Raw genomic sequence first — 20064 nt, 5'->3', positions numbered from 1 at the left:
TACCTCTCTCTGTAACTCTGTCATTCAAATAAATAAAATCTTTTAAAAAATAAAATAATAATAAAAATAAATGAAATATCTTAGGCACCACACTATACTTCTGTTGTTGTTTTAAGCTTCCTAGGTAATTCCAGGGGGTAGCAAGGGTTTAGACTGATAGTCTAGGTCAGAAGACATCGGGCAAATCATAACTAACACCTGATAAGCAGTGGGCTGTTATCTGCCCAAAGGCAACCATATTATTAATTTTTAAAAATGTAAGGACACATTGTTCCTCATGATTATTGGTATAAATTGAGCTAAAGTTATTTAGACTTAGAGTAAGAGAAAATCTAAAATAAGAATAGCCCAGTATTTTCCGAAAAGGTCAAGGATTAATAGCGATAAAAATGAGGTACTGAAGTGTTACTGCAAATTATAATGCTATAAAACCATTTTAAATGCTTTATTCTTATCATAAATGTTATGATTGAACTATGAAATATGAAAATTGAGATATGAATGAAACACTTAATCTGAAAGAGATGCAATAGATAAAAGAGTAGGATAAAACCAGTATTCTTAATTTTTTTCCCCAGGAATAATCTCATGTTCACAGTCCATGCTACCTGCCAAATCTGAAAACCTATGTGAAAACAGCTCACAAAACAAAACAAATTTTTCTTATAGTAAACTATCAGTTGTATCCCAAAGTTGAACAGCAGTAGCCCACTCAGGACATAGCAGGTTATATTTGAATATTAGAAACGCTTAGCAGATAAAGGGGTTGTTATGGTAATCTTCCTAAAACCCTGAAATTCACCTATTCAAAATGGCAATTTGCTAATTACTAAATAACAGATTCATAGAAGAGAAGGAAATACCATAAAAAATTTTTTTAAAGCTCAGAAAAAAAATTTGAAGAGTTTCTAAATTCTATATTTTTTAAGTTTCTAAAAGTAAAATAAATTGAGAGCCTGGTCTTTAAAAATATAAATCTGCTTCTCAGTATAGATGTCAACATCATTAAAAAAGTGTTAATAACAATAAAAAAAATCCACAAAATGAAAAGCTAAAACAATATGCACAATTCTTTCAGACTGCAAGACTGGCTTAAAATTCATGGGTTATTCTCAGTGTAAAAATATGTTTCTATCTGAAGAGACAGCCCTACAATGTTGCAAAGGTAAAATAATCTAACCACAACATTGTGGCTTGCAGTTATCTAGACTCCTGCTTCTCAAACTCCATGTGACTGTGAATTACCTGGGCATCTTGTTTAAATGTAGATTCATAAGAGAAAATGTCAAGATTATAGTCATGGTTCTGCCTCCAAATGGAAAGCATACATTACAGCACTGTTAGCTCAACTTAAAAATTCCCCCGAAGCAATTTTCTAAAGCAGTGAAAAGCAGAATTTGTAACTGCACACGAAAGTAACATTTAATAAGATAAGAGGACAGCATTCTTAGCATTTCTTGTTTCTGTATTGTGACAATAAAGCACTGCAATTCCAGGGAGGAAGTTCTGTTTCCAGGTGAATTTAACTGGCACAAAGCCTAATTGATATATAACACGTCCTTGCAACTGAGTTGAAGCAAGCTGTAAAGAGTTAAGGATAACCACATCAAGCAGGGAAATACAAAATTATATCCTAAAATCCTAGTACAGATTGCAGAGTAAGAAAAGTACACTATTGTGAATTAATTCTCATTGGATCCTTGCCACACATTATCATCGAGATTTCCTAACTGCATTTAAAACAAAACAAAACTGCCCTGATAATGAACTAGCTGGTGCTTGGGCAGAAGTTCTGTTAAGTTCCCCTCATCTGCTGGTGAAAGTGTTAGGGAATGAGGGAGTGGTAGGAAGTCATTTCTGCATTCCTCGGTGGAATCAAATTTGCCTGGAATGTGCAGGAAGCCACTTGGGGCTGTATGACAAGACATGCACAGTGATGCAAAGCAAACTGCAAGGGGACAGCCACATGCTGTCTCAGCAGGGACGGCAGCAGCCTTATTTCAAAGATCCCAGCTAGAGACAAAGTAAAGTTGCTCTAGGAGGCTGACAGCCTGCAGTTGTTACAGAGCTAGATGACTTTCTGAACAAAGGGATCTATCTTCTGGTTAAAGACAAAAAGCCCAGGGACAGAGGTGACAGGGAGCAACAGTGAGGCACAGGATTCATTTCACTTGCACATGGTCTGATAAGCACCTCCATTAACACCTTTGAATATGAAAGGTTGCTGGTAGGATCTTGGTTTGTGGGCCAGCCAATTCTATCTTTGCCAGTTTGGGGCAAATAAGTAATTACAGGGAGCTGCATGGGGAGGTGAACTACACACTCCCACGCTGTCCTGCCACATCTACATCTCTCAGTGAATTTCACCTAACAGGAAAGACACATATAGATTATTTATGGCATACTAGGAAGTACAGGAATTCTCAGAAGCAATTTCAGTGAATCCACAGATTACCCACAGAACTGGTAGGAAGATACTTCAAAAAGAAGAAAACAGAATTCAAACAAAAAGCCTATTTTGGTGCAAAGAACTCTTGAAAGTCATGCATAATTTTTCATAACATACACTTTATTAACTTTCTGAAGAATCCTCTATGCATGAACTTCAATTTCTTTTGCATCAAAATGAACTTATCTTTTAATTCCATTTTCCATGAATTTTTTGAAGTACTTCCCATTCCCCCAAGTAGAGGATTGAATTTTAAAACACTTCTCCACCTAGTTATCCTATAAACATAACTGGTGGGGTGGACATTGTGGTACAGAGGATTAAGTCACTGCTTGAAACCCTGGCTCACATCCCATATGGGAGTGCCTGGTCAATTCCTCAGCTACTCTGTATTTCTGACCCAGATTCCTGTCAATATGCCTGGGAAGCAGCAGTGGATAACTCAAAGTCCCTGCTAACCACGTGGGGGACCCAGATGGAGGTGCTGGCTCCTGGCTTCCACCTGGTTTAGCTCCAGCTGGTGTGGGCATTTGGGGATTGAAGAGAGACACCAACAGAAGATCTCCTACCCCTCATCTCTCCCTATGTCTCTCTGTCTCTCCACTCTGCCTTTCAAATAAGTTAATTTTTAAAAATTGTTGGTTTTTGGATTCATATGGAAACAGAAACAACACAGTGATTTGAACAAAGAGGGTTTAATACAATCTTGTATTAACAGAGGCTTGGGATACCAAAGAATTGGCTACTCAGATTCACAGAGTCTAAAGAAAACAGGAGTTGCAGACATAAGGGGCAACAGCTACCTCTATGGATGAGATGAATGCCCAAGAAAGAATCACCCTCTCACCTGGACTGAGATCCAGAAATCTCTACAGAGAAAGAGGGTAAGGTCTTCTCCACATGGTGGAAAACACAGAATTGCCTCACTGGTGGGATGTGCCAGAAATCTGTCCTCTGGAATCCCAAAAGAAGCATTCATAGAGACGTGCGGAACACTGGAAGTAGCGAGGTGCTGAAGGAAACTAGTGACTGCTGGGTACTGCTGGAGCCTGGAGTTGGAGAAGCTGTCCTTTGAGGAGTCTACTCTACTTTCTGGTGTCACCTGGCAAAAATGGCTCTGGGGTGGCTTCCCAGGACAAAGGTTGAGCAGCTGTCTCTCAAGACACCCAATTTTGTGAGTCTCCCAATGTGCACTGTGTGGATCTGAGAAGAGAGTCTAGAAAGCAGTGGCCTGGGATGGGGAACAGGTGGATGTGGCTCCAGGGCATACCACTGGTACGATGTCAAGCTCCGGAAAAAGTGCTAGAGGCTCAGAGAAAGTTATGCTCTGCAGGTTTTTACTGAAGAAAAACCACATGGGGAGCTGAGCAGTGAAGAGAAGTAAGACCAGAAAGGGCTGGGCCAGTGAGCAACCCTGAAGCCAAGAAGAAAGGTCCCTTTCACCCTCATCTGTCCTTCCAGTGCCCTCTACTGTCAAGGTTTAGCATCACACCATTAGGTAAAAGAGAAATGTTTATGAGGCCTTGCTCCAATATTGTAGAGCAGGCCAGAAATGTGGAGCTCAGACATAAAAAATTCATAAGCAGCATGTTCTAGTATTTTGAATAGCTTCAGCTAGCTTCCCTCGCCTCCCCAAGAGCTCAATATTGATCTCTAGTTTCAAAACCAGGCAGTGTGTACTAGCTAGTGAACTCTAGAAATGGGAAGTCCATGTTGCTGAGCCCATGCATACATAACTTCTATCCCTGCCACCAATGTCAGTGTCCACAGGCCACCTGAATAAGCACTGTGGTAGCTAGGGAGAGAGGTTGACTGACAACCTCAGAGCGTGTCATTTTGCCCTCTTGATTAGTAAAAACCTCTTCTGTGGTGGATGCCCTTTACTGGGCATACAGATGGGACGAACTTTTTTTGCAGACAGCCCATTTTCAAAGGCTCATACATACTTCTTGTTCAGACTTTGTTACCAATCTTCTAATACTGTTCCTTCCAAAGTCTTGAACATATTACCTGTATCCGATTGTCCATCAACCAATATAGACGTATACTTCCTACTATCTCACTTCAAACATAGTGAACAGCCACGCCAACTGGAATAATTTTCCTTCTTCATTGACCTTCACGGTTACTCACAAGTGCTCACAAGTGTGACTGCAGTGTTGCAGCTGTACATTCTTGGGTGGTATCAGCATACTGGACAGACTAGTCTGTAAACCAGGCTTAAGTTTTTTCTTTCCTCTATCAACAGGACTGAGAAAATCTCCAAAAACCCATAGGCATAGTTTGAGTAAGATAAGGAAGTACAACAGGAGCTGGTATCAAAGGAGGCACCATCATTTTCTCAAGCAACTTTCACAGGTACTTTCCTGATCTGTCCACGCTCTGTCTCATGTATCATATTCACCTGATGACAGACCATTACCAAGCATGGTCTAACTTATGTCTTGGTAACTCAGATAACACCACTGAAAGATGGGAAACTCAGTCCTTATGGCAACCTGATGTCCCACGATTATTCATTCAGTACCTAGTGGCAAGCCAGAGGCTGCTTATCAGAGGTAGTTACCTGAAGAAGGAATGTATCTATTTCAGAATGGTAGAGGTCTGCACTGTCATTCTGCTATTGCTATTTTCCAAAGGCACCATGGAGCAGGCCTAGTTACCACAGGTTCTAAGACAATCATTGGACTTACTAGATCATAAAAGTGAAGTCTTAATACACCTTGCATTGTGTCCTTGACTGGCTATATTGCCCCCAGTCTTTGTTTCTTGGTTGGTTGGTTTTTGCTCTGATCATCAGTCAAAACTAGAAGCTTTATGAATTACTCTTTATTTATGCTGAAGTAGCACAGTAACATGTAATATATGTTGCTTCCAACATTCAAAACAGCTCTTCAAAATAGTGGCCACTGAATGCCCAGACATGTTACTAAAATGCTGCCCAGAAATGTTACTAAAATGCTGGGCCCTTGAATTTTTGTAGAGTTGATCTATCACCTTCTAATTCACATGTTTTACTGAGCCATCTAATGCGCTTGCTACTTTCTGGTCATCATATATAATCAATATGGACCAGTATGATAATTTGTGGAATGTTAGGAAGTAAGATCTCTAGGACAGGAGAACTAACCTATACCTGAGGGAAGACTATGAAGGGAAACTTGGCCTACAAGATGAAAACAAATTAGGTTTGGTAGTCCTTATAAATTGGAATGAATAAATGAGTATGTATTAATAAACTGTTTAGCTACATAAAAAAGCTAGATGCTGTATGATTTGATAAATATATTACATCTGGGTGACCAACTACATTTAGAAGCACTCAATAGTTCACAGTCATTTTCTAAGAGACATTCAACTTCTACACAGCCAAATGGATTAGAAGGGGATGCGATGTCATATGTCTTATATATATTAACAATTTTCTCAGAGATATGATATTACTTGCTTTGCTATCTTAGAAGAGAGGGGAGGTTGTAAGAATTTACCATTTGATCTTCAATCCATGGTTTAGAGTCAATATAGAGATAGTCCCAGTTACCCAAAGTCTGTTCCAATAATATGGCTCTGTTTACCACTCGAGCTCATGGTGAGTTCAACTAAGCAAATACTCCACTTTGGTGGGTCACAGTGATATTTGGGGCCCTTAGGAATCAGTATGAACGCTTTGAGTACTTCCTTTTTCCTAAACATAGTCTCTAATAAACGGCTGCAGTTTCCTTTGAGAAAAAATTCTGGGCCTGGAAACTGGGTGAGATACCATGATTCTCAACAGTAGCAACTAAAGCCAGGGTTTTTGCTATCTAAAAGGTTTTTTTCAGTTATATAAAGTGATACTGTAACACAGCCCATCTATTTCTTTTTTTTTTCAACTTTTAATTAATAAATGTAAATTTCAAAAGTACAACTTTTGAATTATAGTGGTTTTTACCCCCATAACTTCCCTCCCTTCCGCAACCATCCCATCTTCCTCTCCCTCTCCCATCCCATTCACATCAAGATTCATTCTCAATTATCTTTATACACAGAAGATCAACTTAGTATATACCAAGTAAAGATTTCAACAGTTTGCACCCACACATAAAAACACAAAGTATGAAGTACTGTTTGAGGACTAGTTATACCGTTAATTCACATAGTACAGCACATTAAAGACAGAGCTCCTACATGGGGAGCAGGTGCACAGTGATTCCTGTTATTGATCTAACAATTGACACTCTTATTTATGATGTCAGCAATCCCCCGAGGCTCTTGTCATGAGCTGCCAAGGCTATGGAAGCCTCTTGAGTTCGCCAACTCCAATCTTATTTAGACAAGGCCATAGTCAAAGTGGAAGTTCTTTCCTCCCTTCAGAGAAAGGTACCTCCTTCTTTGATGGCCTGTTCTTTCCGCTGGGATCTCACAGAGATCTTTCATTTAGGTCTCTCTCTCTTTTTTTTTTTTTTTTTTTTTTTTTTTGTCACAGTGTCTTGGCTTTCCATGCCTGAGAAATTCTCATGCAGCCCATCCATTTCATTTATTAGCTACCTCTAGGAGTCCACCAAAGACATTAGTCTTTGCAATGCATTAGTCAATGCAATGCAATGCACTCTGAGCACTGTATGTCCCTGCTTTCCATTATGGAAGATGTACCTACTTTGTCTTCAGCAGTTAAATCCTACTTCCATTTGACTTCTGTTACTATGGGATCTCATCATCTCCACTGAAGTCAGAGAGCCAAGTTCAATGACCTACTAAGGAGAGCAACCACATTTTTTCTCATGGTTGCAAGGACTTCCCTCACTAATATATTTCTTAATACCTTACTGAAGGGAATGTCTACTGGGTCTTTTTGGAGATTGTAGTTGGAGGATGGTCATATAGGTTTTATTTTGTAAATCTAATCAAACAACACTTTTTAAAATTTTGGGGAAGGAATCCAAAAACCACACAAGTAGAGTGCAATTTCTGACCACTCATGCGCACTTAAAGGACATAGGAATATTATGTAATGGAGAAGTGTGGGGAGTGAGGGACTAAGATTGCTTGTTTGTTTGCTATCACTTTGCATTCACAGTTCTATAGGTTTATCCACAATTCATTCAGTAGATGCTCATTCTCCACCTTTCAACTTCAATTACCCTCTACAAAAAATGTCAGCAACTTCCATAAAGGACAAGACAGCAATTTTTTTGTGTGTGCTTTGCAGGCCATATGGTCTTTATTGCAACGGATAGATTTTGCTGTTATAGCACACACAAAAAAATGTCAATATATAAATGAATGAGCATAGCAGCGTTCCAATTAAATTTGTTTACAAAGATGGGTGGCAGACCAAATTTGGCTTAGGAACTGTGGTTTGCTAACCTCTGCTATAGAAATTCTAAAAGATGTCAATCTCATTATTTACAAATTGCCTTATACTTACCCCTTTCCCTAGTAGTTGCCACCTCCTCAGACATAAAATAACAAAATAAAACTTTTGTAAATCATTTATAACATCAATGTTTTGATTAAATATAAAAGCAGTGTCTGCCTTTAAGATTAGCCCCCCTCACACACACCCTTAATTTAGAGCATACACTATCCCTCCATTTCTCTAACAACCTCTGAAATTATTGCATTCCCCAAATTTCAAGATGAAGGTATGAAAAGTCTCTTTAAGATACAAGTTCATAGAATGTGTGTTTTTATATTCTTATTTTTTAAAATTTACAAAACTGTAAAACAATGCCACTTTTGGTACTACCTTTTTGTCTTAGACAATATAGACTTTTCATTAAAATATTTATTAAATTTCAAAAAATGCAAATTCCAGTTAGAAATAAACCACATTCAGTTTAAACTTTAATTCCTTTTTCAACAGTGGACCTCAAGTAGGGCAATTTTCCTCAGGACCATACAGAGTGAGTCACATACACATTGAGGCCTATTCCACATTTGCTGAATGCTAACCTCCCAATATGGAAGGCAGAGGTAACTAACCCTGTGGGATTTATACTTAATTCTGTGGGCCGAGGCGAGAGACCTTGATGGGTTTTAAGTAAGATGATGACCTAATCAGAATTGAAATTTAGAATGACTGTCCTTGAAGCTGTGCTGAATGTGAATTTTGGGGGGCAGAGTAGAAAAACCAGATAGGGAGCTGGAGGCAATTAGGAGACTATTAGAAGTAATCCGTGCAAGGGATGAGCAGGAGGGGGGTGGAAGCTTGGAAAGAGATTTGAGCTGAACTCAGCAAATGAATCAAAGTGCAGCCTGGGGAGGTTGCTAAGTCATGATGTGTGTTAAGGATAGGTTGTTAACTTGCTTAAAAGGACTGGCTAACAGAGTGCTCTCTGTTTTGGATTATCTGCAGGGACAGAACTGGAACTTAAAAAAAAAAAAAAATATGAGCAAGAGATCAGCGGGGTTGAATGGAAATAAACAGAAGATACAAGGTATAAAGAAGTGGGGCTGGCACTGTGGCACAGTGGGTAAAGCCACGGCACCAGTTCAAGTTCCAACTGCTCCACGTCCAATCCAGCTCTGGGAAAGCAGTACAAGATGGCCACTGCACCCATTTGGGAGACCTAGAAGAAGCTCCTGGCTCCTGGCTCCTGGCTTTGGATCAGCATAGCTCCAGCCATTGAGGCCAGTTGCAGAGTGAACCAATGGATGGAAGACTGACTTACCCCTCCCTCCCTCCCTCCCTCCCTCCCTCCCTCTCTCTCTCTCTCTCTCTCTCTCCCCCCGCCTCCTCTTCTCTTTCTGTGTCATTCTGACTTTCAAATAGATAAATAAATCTTAAAAAAAAAAAGATATAAAGAAGTAACTAAGGTGACAACAGAAACAATTTTTATCCAATTCAAAGTGATAGGAGATACCTGAAAAAGCAAAGGTCATGATCCAAAAGCTCAAACAACATAAGGAAAACAATAATTTGTAGTAAAAAAAAAAAAAAAAAAAAAAAAACTTCTTTGCCTAATTAATTGTCCTCCAGAATCAGGCCATTCTGCCCTCAGGTATTTTCTACCAGGTATTCTCACCTTTTACCCTTATCCCATTTGACTCAGAATTATCAAACGTGCAAGCTCTCACATTGGTCTCCATCAAAGTATCATTTAGAGGTGAGGGTAATTTCTAGAAATTTACCAGACAGATATGTTAACACACAAATGAAATGATAGAACTGTAAATATGCAATAAAGCACTGTTTGAGTATCAAAAGGATCAATTCCATCAATAGAAAAAAAAGGTAAATTGTGATAGTGTCATATGATGGAATATGCCAAGCAGGAAACAAAACTAATTTATATGCTCACAAAGAATGATCTCCACAGAAAGCAAGGTTTACTTCCATTTTAAAAAGTGATAAAGTATATGCATATTGGGTTTTTCTTTTTAAAAGATGGTATTGGTGGCCTCCAGAGAGGAAACCTGGGTGTCAGAGAGAAGCAGTCAAAGGAAGACTAACACAACATGTCTTACTTCTGAAAGTTGTGAATCCCAGGAATAAAGTAACTAACTAAACAAATAACACAGGAAAATGTGTGAAGGTAGAATAAAGGTTTCCCAACATGCAATATGTCAACTTCCTCAATTCCACATGCTGTTTTCCAGAGAGCTAATGGAGGACATGTACCTCTAAACAAGAATAAACAAAGTAAATAAAAGAAGTTATAGTAAGGAATAAGTTCCATCAGATATGTTAGCAAAAAAATCCCAAACAACTTCAGAACAGATCTCAAGTAGAGAGAGCCATAGCTCAAACACAGACAATAAAACAGATATCACCAAAGAGGGCCTAATAAATATGATATTGACTATGATGAATGTCAAACTGAGAAAATGTTGGAGTACATAAAAAATGTATTTCAGCTGTTACATGGAAAAATTTAGAAAATTACTTTTCTTGGGTTAACTATTAACTGTAGTATAAAAACATTTTCTACAAGTAAAAAGGCATAATAAGGTAGACAGTACCTACATAATCATAATAATAAAAATACTAAGATGAAGCCAAAAGAATGTGGAGATCATATTGAGAGATCCAAGAACAGAGAGCATAAGTATGTGTGCAAAAGAGCTAAGTATTTATTTACCATAATGGGAATGTCAGTGGATAATGCCTAACACTACATTAAGAAATAGCAGTGTAAGCACATGAATTCAAAGGGTGCTTATGAAAACATCTAAACGGTGAAAGTGGTTGATTTTAGGCATCAGTTCTGAGGAGATGGCAGAAGAAGAGCGGGTTAATTTTTTGTTGCTAATCTGTTTTGTCGTTATAACCTTTTACTAGCCTTGTTTACTTTTATTTGCATGTAAGCAGGAGAGAAGTTTGATTTGGAATCAGACTTCTTAGATTTGAATCCTGGATCTGACATTTCACTAACCTCATAGAGGCAAAATATTTAATCTCTCAACTTTTTCTATCTCTAAAATAAGAAGGAAAATAGTAATGCACACTGTAGAGTTGTTCTGAACATTGAATTAACTTACATAAATTGCTTAAAATATGCCTGGCACATAAGTGCTCAACAGTAAAACAGTAAATAAGGACCAACACTTACTACAAGAATAAATATGGGGGCCAGCACTGTGGCGCAATAGGTTAATCCTCCACCTGAAGCACCGGCAACCCATATGGGCGCCGGTTCTAGTCCTCGCTGCTCCACTTCCGATCCAGCTCTCTGCTATGGCCTGGGAAAGCAGTGGAAGATGGCCAAAGTCCTTGAGCCCCTGCACCCATGTGGGAGACCTGGAAGAAGCTCCTGGCTCCTAGCTTCGGATCGGCGCAGTTCTGGCCGTGTGGCCATCTGCGGAGTGAACCAGTGGATGAAAGGCCTCTCTCTCTGTCTCTACCTCTCTCTGTAACTCTTTCAAATAAATAAAATAAAACTTTAATAAAATAAAATAAAAATTAGGCTAACAATCTAATTTTAAAAGAAAGAAGTCACTCTGAGAGCAGTGTGAGGAATCAATCAGAAAGAAGTCAGAAAGAGCTCAGAGCGACAACACGAAGGCCACTGGAAAAGCCCAGGCAAGAGAGGATGGTCGTGATAGGACTCAAGAAAGGGTGGACTTCAGACGCATTTATTTAGCAGGTAAAATTGGCAGAACTTGGGCAAAGACTAGCCAGGCTGCTGAAAGGAACACAGACTCCCAGGAATTTTTTGCCCTGTTTGAGTTCAAACTAATCCCTAAGTAAAAGCTGCCCAGATCCCCGGATCTTCACTGCTACTCATGCACTCCATTGTGAAACATTTCTAAAGTTGTAAGACATTTCAATAACAAAGTTAACTTTTCACTTCTAAACAGTAAAACCTCAGTTTTGGAACAGAATCAAAAGGCCCTAAAATAACATGAAATTCAAAGGGATGAGATGGAAATAACAGTAATCCAAATTAAATAGACTAAGCAAGTGAAGCAAGTTTCCTACTCTCCAATTTCTTTGGTCACTTCCCATAAAAAAGAAAACTGACTTTCACTGCTTGCCCAATACTTTCCCCCTTCCTGTGACACTTTTCCTCCAACATTTCTACCCCACCTTGGGCTGAGAGGAAAGAGAAACTCTCCAGGCTTTGCAAATAATCTAAAAGATGTATGTGTGTATATATACACAGACAGACACAAAACCAGTTTACATCTCATGTGGAACGCACATGATAAAAGTACCCATTGGATACCTCACCCAGCTCAGGTGCATATAAAGGTGATGGTGGGGAGTATGATTTCCTCCCAAGACCTCAGTTGAGTCTTAAAAGTTGTTTTTGTTTGTCTTTTGTTTTTTGTTTTTTAAAGATTTGTTTATTTGAAAGTCAGAGTTAGAGAGGGAGAGACAGAGAGATCTTCCATCCGCTGGTTCACCTTCCACTGGGCCAGGCTGAAGCCAGGAGCCAGGAGCTTCATCTGGGTCTTCCTCAAGCATGTCAGGGGCCTGAACACTTGGGCCATCTTCCACTACTTTCCCATGCCATTAGCAGGGAGCTGGATTGGAAGTGGAGCAGCTGGGACTCTAACTGGTGCTGACACAGAATGCCAGAGTCGCAAGCGGTAGCTTTACCTGCAACACCACAACAACAGCCCCCAGATTCTTAATAATTATTGAATTGGGAGCCAGCATTGTGGCATAGCAGGTTAAGCTGCCACTTGTGATGCCGGGTATCCCATCACAGGAGCACTGGTTCAAGCCTTAGCTATTCTGCTTCCAATACAACTCTCTGTTAATGCACCTAGGAAAGCAGCAGAAGATGGCCCAAGTGCTGAAGTCCCTGCCATCCACATGGGAGACCTGGATGGACTTCACGGCTCCTGGCCTGGGCAGGACTAAACTGTTGCAGGCATTTGGGGAGTGAACCAATAGACGGACGAGAGTGCGTGCTCTGTCTCTCATCACTCTGCCTCTCAAGTAAATAGATAAATCTTAAAAAAAAAAAAAAACCTACAGGGTTATAAAAGGTATAGGCATTGCCTAGCAGTTATATGACACCTTTTGGGATGCCCAAGTCCTATATCAGAGTGCCTAGGTTCAAGTGCCAGCTACACTACAGATTCTAATTTCCTTCTAATGCACTCCCTGGGAAGCAGCAGGTGATGGTTCAAATACTTGGGGCTCTGCCACCCTCAAAGGAAACATAGATTATGTTCCCAACTTCCAGCTTCGGCCTGTCTCAGCCCCAACTGTTGCAGGCATTGTGCAGTGAACAAGTAAACGGGAATTCTCTTTTCGGTTGGCTGACTGGCTGTCTCTGCCTCTTGAATGAATGAATGAATGAATGATTTTTATTCTAATAAAACATCATTACAAATGGGGCCAAAAACTTCACAGACCAGAAAGGTAAAGATCGAGAGAAAGGTACTCTCAGTATTGGTGAGTGCAAAAGAAAAGGTAAGCACACAGGAAAAAAAAAAAAAAAAGAAAGAAAAAACATAAAACTGGTTTGTGGAGTATAAATGCAGACTTAAGCAAAGGTCAGGTTCTGTCAGACCATTTTTAAGTACCATCTGTTCTACCCGGCAGTTTTGGAAAGTTGTTAAAGAATTTTACAAAGAGTAGAAAGAAACTTCAGTTTACATCTTTAAAAAGATCATTAGATGGGGCTGGCCCTGTGGCACAGCAGGTGAAGCCACCACCAGCGACCCATATGAACACTGGTTCAAGTATCAGCTGCTCCACTTCTGATCCGGCTCACTGCTAATACTTGGAGGGATTTCCTGACCCAGCCCTAGCAGTTACAGCCATTTGGGAAAGGAACCAGCTAGAGGAGATCTCAATATCTCTCTCTCTCGATCTCTCTCTAACTCTGCCTTTCAAATAAACTTTTTTCTTATTAAGAGAATTAGCTAAAGGTTTCTGCTGAGGATGGTTTTAAGGATGATAAGACTCTCCTGGAGACACCAGGTAGGAGGCAGCTGTGGTAAAGTGGTCAAGTGTTGATAAATCCTGCCCTAGGGCAGTAAAAGCAGAAGGGAGGTGGAGCAAGAAGGGGAGGGGGGAATTTCAGCAGATCCAGCGATCTGCTGGGTACTGTCTACTGCCTTAGTCTGTTTGGGCTGCTGTAACAAAATACTGTAAACTGAGTAATTTATAAGCAACAGAAATTTACCACTCACACCTATGAAGTGTGGAGTCTAGGCAGTCCAAGAGCAAAGTGCTTGCAGATTCAACATCTGATGAGGGAGCCCCTTCCTCATAGATGGTGCCTTTTCACAGGTCATGGGAAAGACAAGCAGCTCACAAGTGCCCTGAGACCTCTTCTTTATAAGGGCACTGATTCTGTCCATGAAGGCAGGGCTCCGCTGACCTTATCTCGGAATACCACCACGGAGGAGAATAGATTACAACAGGAGACTTTTGGAGAGAGGCAAACATTCAGACCACAGCAGTTGTGGGTGCTAAGAAAAAAAAAAGAGTTCAAAACAACCTCAGGATTTCTGGCATTAACAACTGAATAGCAGTACAGACCCATAATCTAGTCTCACAAATCTCTGAAGTTAAATGCTTTTTAAAATTCAGAAACTGTTTGGAGACAGAAAGGTTCTATGGTTCACAAATCCAATATCAAAGTGTTCTTCAAGCAGGGCCTGGGGCAATGTCATATAATCAACCAAAGTACTATTTCTATGGAAAGACATACCCCACCAAGTGGGATAGGTGATGGCCTCCTGGCAATTCACTCCTGTTTTGTTCCAAATGAGTTCCACTTTCACTAACAAATGAGTCACACACAAGCTTGTGGTTTTCAAAAGCTGATTCTGGAATTGTGGAGAAGTGGCAATTGAACCAATATCCATAGATCATACACCAGGAGAGAAACAGGTTGGTTGGTCATTGATGGAGAGAAGGTTCTGCTCTACATGTCTATAATCTCAATGATTTTGACAACCTAAAGACATTGGGCAGGCAATCATGCAGATAAGCAAATCAGTTTAGAAGACTTTGAAACTGAAACAATTATGGAGAAAAGGTGTTCCTAGGGAAATTCTCTAGTTAGTGCCAAAACTATGAGCCCAACTCAGAGAATGACTCAGAAGTTTCACCTAATTGTAAATAGTGACTAATGACCTAGAATTCAGAATCCTACTTGTCTTTGCTTTGCCCTAAGTTAATGCGCTTTGGTCTTTTGCCTTTGCTGGAATTAACTTGAATTCAGTGTTGCCATGACAGTACATTAGTAGTGTTAAAGTTACCTTAAATATGTAACACTAATTACTCTGATATTAAGTAGATGAATACTTGTATAGGTAATTTAAAATACCACCTTTCATCTCAATCAAATCTTATAATAACAAAATATGTTATTGCAAATGTATTTTTTTTCACTTTATGGACCAGAGAACTGAATATATTTGAAGATGATTTGGGTGCTATTTATTCTCAACATATTTATTCTCAAAATATTAAAAATGGTATTATTTTCTTTAGGAAAAAAATTCCTTTTACCAGGAATGTGAAAGCAAGTTAATATTGAAAGCTTCTATGGAAGGCTTACTTATCCAATCAGAGTTTACTTCCCTACAGATCACTTAGGAATCTAACTTAATCTCACATACTAGTCTATGTTAGGGAGGTGGTATGTAAATCCTGTAACCTGCCTCTTACACTTGCATAATAAATAAAATGTAATACAGGGGCTGGGGCAGAGCGCAATAGGTTAGTTCTCTGCCTATGGCGCCAGCATCCCATATGGGCGCCGGCTCTAGTCCAGCTCTCTGCTGCAGCCTGGGGAAGCAGTGGAGGATGGCCCAAGTCCGTGGGCCTCTGCACCCGCGTGGGAGACCCGGAAGAAGCTCCTGGCTTCAGATCGGCACAGTTCCAGCCATTGTGGCCATTTGGGGGAGTGAAGCAGCAGAAGGAAGACCTTTCTGTCTCTCCCTCTGTCTGTAACTCTACCTCTCAAATAGATAAATAAAATATTTTAAAAATGTAAAATATTAAGAATACAAAACAAATCATAAACTGGGCTATGTTTTTTTCTAAGTTTTTCAGACTCCACTGAAAACTGTAACTCAGTCATGAAACTTAGTTAAGAATACAGCTGAACATAATTATTTTTCTCTCTCAAACTTTCACTTGATGTTGCTTCAGAATCTCCTGGTAATTTTCTTGTCCCTAAATACACTACAGCATGCTGAGAACCCATTTAAAATACAATAATGTACAGTGAGATCCCATGCAGTTCCTAATGTTTGAGAGATTTAATCTAGCAAAAGGTCCCAGAATCTGAAGCTCTGTAGTAAATGTTTAATTAGGATGACAGGATGACGTTAGGAAAAAAGAAGTTTGATTTCTTTTGTTGTGTGACACACAGTAACATGGCAGAAAACTCAACCAAAATAACGCAAATCCAATAGAACAGCAGTACTTTCACACTGTGGGCTCTAGGCCATTAGTGGTCATAAAGTTAATCCAGTGTGTTGACATCAATTTAACAAAATAGAGAATACCTATGTTTTAAGCCAAATATTATTTTGTGAAACATTTCATTTATATGTGCACACAGTAGTGTATACCAAGTTGAGGCACAAGATGCATTTTGTTTATTTATTTTACTGAGGCCTGCAGGGAAAGAAAGATTTAAAAAACATTTGGTGTTAAGGAGGTAGGTAAACAAAAAACCTAGAGTGCTGCAAAATGGATAGAAGACACTGGGTTGCTGCCTCATAAAATATTTTTGAAGTCAGTATAATAAAAGATCAGAAGACTAAGTGATGCTGTTTGTGTTGACTCAAAAAATGAACAGCAGCTCTGAAATACCAAGAAAAGATCAAAAATCATGATCCGTATGGCATCTTCAAAACACAGGACATCCACAAGGAGAGGAAGGACGCAATGGCCTCAGTGGGTCTTCATGGAGGCAGACATCCTTTGGACTAGTAGAAATTAGGGTAAATTAGAGCTGGGCAAAGAACAATCAACTCTTCTATAATTAGAAGGGGCTTACACAGTACCGAGAAAAAAATGATAAACATCTTATAATAAGTGAGAATGTAGGTGGAGAAAGTAAAGATACAGGAGCTATGAGTCAAGCCATTGGAATAATAATGCCATCTGCAGTACTAATTCACAGAGTGAGAAGTTACAACATCTCTCATGACGTGCTGTGGCATAGCGGGAAAAGCTGCCGCTTGTGATGCCAGCATCCCACACTGGGCGCTGATTAGAGTCCCGGCTGTTCCACTTACAATCCAGCTCCCTGCTAACATGCCTGGGAAAGCAACAGAGGATGGACCAAGTGTTTGGGTCCCTGCCACCCACGTGGGAGACCTGGAAGAAGCTCCTGGCTCCTGGGTTAGGATCAGCTCAGCTCCAGCCACTGCAGCCATCTAAGGAGTGAACCAGTGGATGAAAGACTTCTCTACCTTTCTCTCTGCCTTTCAAATAATTTTTTTTTCCCAAAGACCATCAGCTTCAGCTTAGCACAAACTGGACTGGTAGACCAGATCGCCAAGGTGAGAAAAGGAACCCTGGAAGGCCAGAGCTAGTGGATATTGCTGATTTCTTCAAGGCCTCTTTGCTTCAGAGAAGCAATATTTACTGTTTTACAGTTAGATTAACATTTTTTTTTTTTTTTTACAGGCAGAGTGGACAGTGAGAGAGAGAGACAGAGAGAAAGATCTTCCTTTGCCGTTGGTTCACCCTCCAATGGTAGCCGCGGCCGGCGCACCGCGCTGATCCGAAGGCAGGAGCCAGGTGTTTCTCCTGGTCTCCCATGGGGTGCAGGGCCCAAGCGCTTGGGCCATCCTCCACTGCACTCCCGGGCCACAGCAGAGAGCTGGCCTGGAAGGGGGACAACCGGGACAGAATCTGGCGCCCTGACCGGGACTAGAACCCGGTGTGCCGGCGCCGCAAGGCGGAGGATTAGCCAACTGAGCCGCGACGCCGGCAACAGACACATTTTTACTGTAGCTAATAAAATCATGTTATACATCTGCCTAAGAGGTAGGGTAAAGATAGGTGATAACACCTGCCCAATGACCAATGAAGATTAACATACAGAGCTTTTAGGGAGCAACATTTATCTTTAATTATTAAACACTAGTTAGCACATTGATTTCTCTGTACGGAGACAAGTTTAAGAGAGCAGGTGAGTCTCTTTTGAGGAAAGCAGGAAAGCCCTGGGTGAATTCATAATTATGTCCTTTTTGGCTGTGGATTTTTGCTTTTGTTTTTGTTTTTAGTTTCTAATTGCATCTTCCTTTCAAAACTACATGTACTACTTAAGGCATTTTAAATTAAATGTGCAATTGAAAATGTTCTAAAAATTAGCAGAGATAGAGCTAAACACATCTAAGGAGTGAAACTGCTACTTATTATAAATTCCCCTGTAAAAATATTGGTTAAAGCAATATAAAAAGAAAGATGCTTGGTACAAATAAACTGCTCAGAATGTTTAAACTAACAAATAGGCACGGCTTCAGATTTTAAAAGCAAAAGTTATATTTAAAGAAACATAATTCTAGAGTGTGATTTATAACCTTATGTATTTTATTCATAATCTTGAAGAAAAAATCTACATAATAAAAGCAAGTTGAAATGCAATTAACTCCCTGCTTTTTTTAAAACAATGGAATTTGAGTTTAAATGTAGGGTAACTTCTATACAAGTTATATATTAGCTTCATAACGTTCTCTAGAAAACAGAAAAATGGGCAATTTGATGGCAGTTCTAAAAATGGTTCTTTGCTGAGTTTGAGAGGGAAGGCAAGAAAGTAAGAGGTAAGAGCCGGTTTCACCCTCAATTCTTGGGCGTCAGAAGAGTCCAGTGAGGCAGGATTGGAATCCAGGCCAGGCACACCCAGGTTCAGACGTGGCACAACCCTGAAACAAGGCTTTTTTTGACCCTTTGAGTCATATGCCACAGGCTAACCACAGGCGCGATACACAGGTCCTCAAGTCAACAGGTCCTCGGAAGAGAGGGCGTGCGGTGGGTGCGTGGCAGTTGGGTTTCCTGCCACCACGGAGAAACCAGTTCTTCTCCCATCAGACTGGAAAGTAGGCGCAGCTCCAGCGAGGGGAGCGCACCCGGAAAAGTGCAGCGTCCAAACCGACAGGGCGACGGACGTCCGCGTCCCGACCACAAAGCGCCTTCCAAACCGCTCGGACAGCCTGTCAGTGGCTCGGCGGCCGCGGTCTGCAGCCCAGAGCTGTCTAGGGTCTGGCTGGCGAAACTGCCGGGCGAAGCCATGCCCTTCCCCGTCGCGGATTTGTCCCTGTCGGGCAGAGCCAGGGGGCAGCCGGGCAACCTGCGAGCACGCGAGGGCAACGCGGCCGCCTCAAGCCCGGCCCACGGCCGCCGGCCCCCCGACTCGGAGGCCCTCCCACCTTCCAGCCCGGGGCCACCGGACGGCGAGGCCCCGCCAGGCGCTCCTGGCTGGGGCTCCCATTCAGGGTCTGAAGGGGTGACCTGGCCGCCCCCCCGGGGTGCCATTCCCTCCCCCTCCCCCCGCCGCGGGCGTCGCTTTCGGCCTCTCCCCGAGGGGCAACCGTCTCTAACCGGCGACGAGACCCCCGCCCTCTCCCCACCACGTGAACCCCCACGGCCGTCCCACCACCCCCTCCGACGCTACCAGGGGGCCACCGGCGGGATCACCCTCCGGCATCCGCGTCGGCCGGCCGGCTTACCTGGCGGGTGGGCTGGGCAGGGCAGGACGGCGGGAAGCGGCGGCCGAGCGGACGTGGGCCGGGCGCCAGGTGCAGGTGGTGGCGGCGGCGACTCGAGTTGCTGTCGCTACAGTTGCCGCTCAGTCGAGCTCCTCCTCCGCCGCCGCCTCCTGCTTCCCGCTGGGCCTCCCGCGTTGCCAGGAGAGGCCGAACCGAGCCTCCGCTTCCTCCTGGAGTCTCCCAGGTGAGCTCCAGCCTGCGACGTCGGCAGGGGCGAGGCCCCCGTCCCGCGCCTGCGCGCCAGCCTCCGGCCCCGCCCAAGCCCTACCTGAGCGCTCCAGGTGAGGACCGCGGCCCGCGAGCGCGCAGCGTGGGGGGCGCGGTGCGCACCCAGCGCGGGAGCAGCCGCTTCCCACTCCGCCGTGGGCACGGCTGCTTTTCTGCGCCGGGTGTGCCTACTCGTTCGTCTACATTTGAGAGGACCCCTGCACTGACGTGGTGGCAGTGGCCACTTGGTAACCTGAGCACACAGCGCGGGACTTTGGGGG

At 41.9% G+C, this 20064-nt stretch overlaps 1 protein-coding gene across 2 annotated transcripts in view; it reads right to left on the bottom strand.

The window, feature by feature from the left end:
* GALNT3 (polypeptide N-acetylgalactosaminyltransferase 3) overlaps positions 1-19676 on the bottom strand; it is a 54810-nt gene extending 35134 nt beyond the window's left edge. Inside the window, exons 1-2 of one of the 2 annotated variants that reach the window (XM_008258695.4) lie at positions 19538-19674; positions 14027-14308 (exon numbers count right to left, since the gene is read on the bottom strand). The gene's annotated coding sequence lies outside the window, so the exon portion shown is untranslated. Of the gene's footprint in view, positions 1-14026; positions 14309-19537 lie in introns of both variants that reach the window. The other variant, XM_002712246.5, reaches the window with a different exon arrangement.
* Positions 19677-20064: the final 388 nt, after the last annotated feature.

Source organism: Oryctolagus cuniculus, chromosome 3, assembly GCF_964237555.1.
Source record: "Oryctolagus cuniculus chromosome 3, mOryCun1.1, whole genome shotgun sequence".
NCBI lineage: Eukaryota > Metazoa > Chordata > Mammalia > Lagomorpha > Leporidae > Oryctolagus > Oryctolagus cuniculus.
This window is presented reverse-complemented; position numbering and strand designations above follow the sequence as displayed.